The sequence below is a fragment of the Morone saxatilis genome, unplaced genomic scaffold (genome assembly GCF_004916995.1).
Source record: "Morone saxatilis isolate NCDOM2014 unplaced genomic scaffold, NCSU_SB_2.0 Contig10, whole genome shotgun sequence".
In the NCBI taxonomy this organism is placed as follows: domain Eukaryota; kingdom Metazoa; phylum Chordata; class Actinopteri; family Moronidae; genus Morone; species Morone saxatilis.
Genome location: NW_023339652.1, coordinates 1478 through 7186, shown reverse-complemented (window position 1 = coordinate 7186; position 5709 = coordinate 1478). Strand labels below are relative to the sequence as shown.

At 34.2% G+C, this 5709-nt stretch overlaps 1 protein-coding gene across 1 annotated transcript in view; it reads right to left on the bottom strand.

Moving 5' to 3' along the window:
- Window positions 1-767, bottom strand: part of cpm (carboxypeptidase M) — a gene marked incomplete in the record, with an annotated part of 16738 nt that extends 15971 nt beyond the window's left edge. Inside the window, 1 exon segment of the mRNA XM_035673296.1 lies at window positions 674-767.
- Window positions 768-5709: the final 4942 nt, after the last annotated feature.

Genomic DNA, 5709 nt, shown 5'->3' with positions numbered 1-5709 from the left:
TTTTCTCCGTTCTTTTTTCTGAAGACATAACGAATTGATTCCTCTGACAACAGAGGGACCATTTCACCCAGTATAACAAAACGTGCTTCTGAACAGGATTGCCGACCCTACCTTTAAAGACATATTTTACGCTTATTTCATATTGTATTCGATGTATAACAATAACAGTGGAGAACAACTTATAAACTGTTCAATTAAACACAATAACTGCAGGAAGTTTGTGTAAAATGAGCAATTTGGATCAATTTTGAGTTAAAATTTTCCTGTGAATATTGATTTCTTTAATCGGTCTATATTTTTAATAATTTTAACAATTATACATACTTAACAGGCTTCCCACTGTCCTTCCTAAGTGCTGTCTCACACTGTAAAAGTCTATATAATATAATATATAATATACAGCACAAACCATTAACAATATAATAAGATATAGGAGTATTTTTAAATATATATAAGATAGAAACGAACTGCTAACACACAGTAAAGTCCTGTCTGATCACTACTGAGACATCCAGAAATACTATAAAACTGCTGCTATAATAGAGGAAGATCAATAAGTTCCAGTTACAGATCTTATTGGAATATTATAGCTCACAATCCCTCCGCAGGCACATTCAATTAACATTACACAGACAACATTATTGGAACATTATTGGAATGTCTGATCGATTACCTGTCCGCCGTCTGTCGGTTTCCTGACTCGAGCAGAGAGACGAGAGCTCCTGGCGAGGGTGAGACAGCTGAGAGAGGAGTCTGTATGTTGTCTGTCGCTCCTTCTTCTTCTGAATGACTGTTACTTATTCACCAGCGGGTCTCCCCGGCTCGCTCCGGGAGGGGCGGAGCTTAGAGGAGTGTGTGTGTGTGTGTGTGTGTGTGTGATTCAACAGGTTAATGAATGAAACAGACTGATGATTCATTCAGTTTAAGACGGAAAAAGCTTATTTTATTTGGAAAAAATCGGTTTATAACGTTCAGAAACAACTTATTATGCTACAAAAACTGGGTTTAACAACATTAATAATTAGTAAATCAATTAATTATTTCTAATGGTTTGATTATTTGATTTGACATGTCTGAATTTCTCAACATTTTTGGCATTTCCTGCTTTCCCAAAGGGAGTTTGGCACAGTTATGGTGGCTATAAATCCTAAAATATACACACAATAGGTCAATATCTCAGCTTTTTGTGCATTTCCGTGAAGAAAAACTAAATGTAAATTGTTTAATAGATCAAGAAAACACTGAATTTGTCAAAAAAAAAGGAGCCTATAAAAGCTTAAAAAATACATAATACAGGCAGAAAATTCAATAAAAAGTTCCCTAAACACTTGAGAAGTCAAAAAGTTTGTGTAAAATTAGAGATTTGGATGAATTTTGAGCAGATTATTTCTTGTTTAAGGAGCTTTTTATATTTCTTGCATGTATTTTTCTTCTTTTCTGACAAATTCTTCTTGTCCCTGATCCTCGTTTCTATTAAATAATCTACTTTACATTTAATTTTTGTACTGCTTGCTATCTACCACATTAATAGTTAAAAACAATAGAAAATTATATATCAATATCAATTTAATGATTATATGCTCTTCTTTTATTTATAGCATTGGAAAATGAAGCTAAATAGTACATTAAAGCTATTTAACTTAGAAAATAAGAAGGATTTGTCTAATATATAATATAATTATTGTTTTTATTTAAAGATGAATAATTGAGGTAAAAAAAGAAGAAAAGGGCAGATTTTCTGAACCTCTGGAGTGTGTAGGCTATATGATAGTAAATAATAATAATAATAATAATAATAATATTGGAACTTATGTAAATTAAAAGTTGGTATACAGGTTGCAGGTACATGTATATGTATATGTATATGTACAGTTGGTATATATGGTTGGAAGAATACTGCAAGGATAAGTTGCTTAATTGATTAACTGAAAATTAATTGGCCACTATTTTGATCATTGATTCATCATTTCAGGTGTTTTTCAAGTAAAAATCTCTAATTCCAGCTTCTCAAACGTGATAATTTGCTCCTTTTCTTTGAAAGTAAATTCAGTATCTAAAAAAGGTTTTAAACAATAATAACAAATTGAAGACAATGTGGCTTTAATCAATCATTTGTTGTTCCTTATAAAGATGGAGGGAAGAGGCTTCACTCACTCAGACAGAAGGATTCAGTGACACCTGGATGGTTTTGAGGTTATCTGGCTCCATCTGCTGGCTGCGCTGCTTCATTTCATCCTGTAGTTTCTTTATGTTGTTGACTGTTTGGCCATAAATGTATGAAGGGATTCATGCAATTGTTTATTTATATTTTAAAAATGCAATGTTGAGACTGTTGAGAAACTCAGACATATATATATATAAATAATTCAAATAGCTGCAAACATTGCACATGTACAGTTATTAATCTGATTATGGTACAGATGGATACATATATTTACAGATAAATATACATATACACACACACACAGTATATATAAATGTAATAAAAGATTTAATATATATATAAAAATAAACATAAAATAAGATCTAATATATATATAAAAATAATAAAATCACATTTATATATAAATATAATACAATTATAAGATCTAATATATATTAATATAAAATCATAAGATCTAATATATATTAATATAAAATCATAAGATCTAATATATATATATATTAATATAATAAAATTATAAGATCTAATATTTTAAAAGATATGCTAAAATAAGATCTAATATATATATAAATATGTTATTATAAATAAATTATAAGAACTGATTAATAAAAAAAAATACAATTATAAAATGTAATATACACATTAGATTATATTAGATTTTGCTGTGACAAACAATTTTTTATCGATTTTATTAGCTTTTATTGTATCTTATTCCTCTCTTTGGACTACATTACAGTGCTGCTGTGCCAAATTTGAATTAAGATGTTCAATAATCTTAATCTGTAACGGCTCGGTTTAGGACCCAAATGCAGCACACATAGGCAGACAGACAGTCTGCAATGACCTTTATTTTCAGCTTGTGGAACAAACAAAGCAAGCAAGCAACAAACGATATTGTTAAATCCTGGCTTCAGGCTGTGAACCCTCAGAGCCCTTGGAGCAGTCAGGGAATCGACTCAGCCGAACCGGAGCTCCGGTGCTTACAGTTCAGATGAGAGCTTTCTGTACTCACAAGCTCGTGGTCGGGGACAGAAGGCTGAGGTGATAACCGGGGCAGAGACGAGGCGGGAAGGTCAGAATCAGGCAGGGTCGAAACCTTGAGATCCGTCTGAACAACGCCGGAAGGTCATGCATGAGTACAAAGAACAATCTGTCATCGAGTGAATGGTGAGTAGCAGTATATGAACCGATTATAAATAAATAGTAATCAAAGCAAAACTGGACTTTAAGAAGGTAAACAAATAGGAAGCAGATACATAAAAAGGCTGTTCTCAAGTTTGGGCAGGAGCTAAACAAACCTTAACATCACAAACTTTCCTGCACCTAAAATAAAAATTCAAATTAAGCAGATAATCCCAGAGAGATGTCTTTCGTGACTTGTCATGATCTCTGACATGGACACAGGTTTATTCAACTGGTAGAGCAGCACAGACTGACTCATGGATCATGTAAATGTGCACTATAATTGCAGCTATAATGGAACTAGTAGTAGGATAAATGAGTATATAATAAGAGATGGTGTCCTTTATCTTCTTTTATCAGCCACTCCAGATACAACGGATAAGAAAATACACGTTAAATAAATAAAAAAAGATATAATGGAGAGTTACATGTACATTATATCCAGCTTGTTATATACAGGTGTGGCTGATAATGTCACAGCAGGAGGTGGTGGCATGGTGTGAAAAGGATATTTATTATAAATAATATTAGTTCTAAAGGAGATTGAAGACGTCTCAAAGAGGTTGTAAGGATCTATGATGAGGTTGTCACTGAATGGGGTAGTAAGGGTCTTTCAAGAGGTCATAGGGTCTCTGAACAGGTTGTAGGATCCTTGATAAGGCTGTAGGGTCCTTGATGAGGCTGTAGGGTCCTTGATGAGGCCTTAGGAGGATCATTTAAAAGATTGATATGTCTTTTAAAACAAATATAGTCATCCTTGAGCAGATTCTAGGAGTTCTTGGGTGCTTGACGAGGTTCCGGGTTTCATTTAGGAGACTTTAGTTGCAGTCAGGAGACCTTTAATAGGTGGTAGTTAAGTTTTCTTTTGCCCCACCGGTGGTGAGATGGTTCTCATTTTCACCGCCTATAAGTAAACTTTTACAATTTAAAGTTAGCTGTTCACAGCCTGCCGTCTGTTATGCAACAATATCGTAACAGTGCACGCTCAGCATTAAAGAAAACATATTAGGATATAAGAAGTAAATCAGTATCTTATTCTTTCTTTTTTCAGTTGAACAAAAGTTGTAATTAATATTCTGCCATTTCCTCCACTCGGTGTCAGGTGTAGTTTTCTGCTTTTTCAGCTTATGCTTGCATTAAAGTGAACCGACAGCACCCAAAGTGTTTTTAATCCTCTGTCTTGTACGTTGAGGTAATAATGTCGGAGTAATTGAGGCTCTGGGGGCCCGGCGGGCTGATCGACAGCTCATTTAAAAACGGACACGGTGAAGGAGATGAGAGGCGAGGTTCAGAAACAGGAAGTTAATGAAGCTGGAGGGATGAGCGACAGGTACAACATCACCGCTACGCTCATCTGTCTTTGCGTAATTGAAACCTCATTTGGTAAAAAAAAGAAAACTGAAGCGATGCTGATTCACCCGATTTCTCTGAATCCAAAGACTACAGAGAAAAAAAAGCTTCAAATTTACTTGAAAACAAAGAATGAGAGTCTCTTCAAACTTTAAATCACCTCAACAGACACACGTATTCAAGTGGAGTATCTGTTTCAGGTGGACTTTCAAGAGTCACCGAAATGGTTTTATGGCCATTTAAGGAGTTGTATACCATGGATTAGAGTGAATACTTGATTCTGATTGGCTGTCTGTTCACCTTTCTAAATGAATGCGCAGTGTTATTGACCTTGAATCTTGCCAGCATAACGTTAGCGCTCTGTCTCGTAGCTGAACCAACGCACTCTCTCAGTGGAGGGTTCGTCCTATTTACTGGAGCAGTGAGCAACGTTTCCATTGCATTAAAACCTTATTGGATGGTAATGATTTTTCCAGGTATTAGGAAGGACCTCAGGTTTTTTTTTAACATTACGTTTGATTACTTTTTGATTAGTTCTCTAACAAAAAAACATTTCTAGTAAAGTCCATCAAAAACTTTGAATTTATTTTTATTCTCCACCAATAAGTGCTGAAGCAGCTCAAGAGCACTTTCAGCAACAGACTGATCCAGCCCCAAGCCTCAAAGTACCTCCAACCCCGCAGACTAAGACTGGTTTTAAATTCAATCAAACTTATATTATTTACCTTAAATTGCACAAGCTGCTTAAAATAGCTTTTGAATTGCACACCACTGTACTTGCACATTGCATATAGTGTATATATTTTTCATTTATAGTTTTATATTTTCCATTATATTTTGTAATATTCTTGATTGTGATGATTGATTGTGATTGTGACAATTACAATTGTGATACAATTGTATGTACACTGTACTCTTTTTATTGCACTATATTCCCCCAAGGACCCCCGAATTGGTACAGATACAGAAAATTTAGTCTTGGGTGTGAAACCCATGAACAGAACAGTATTTTT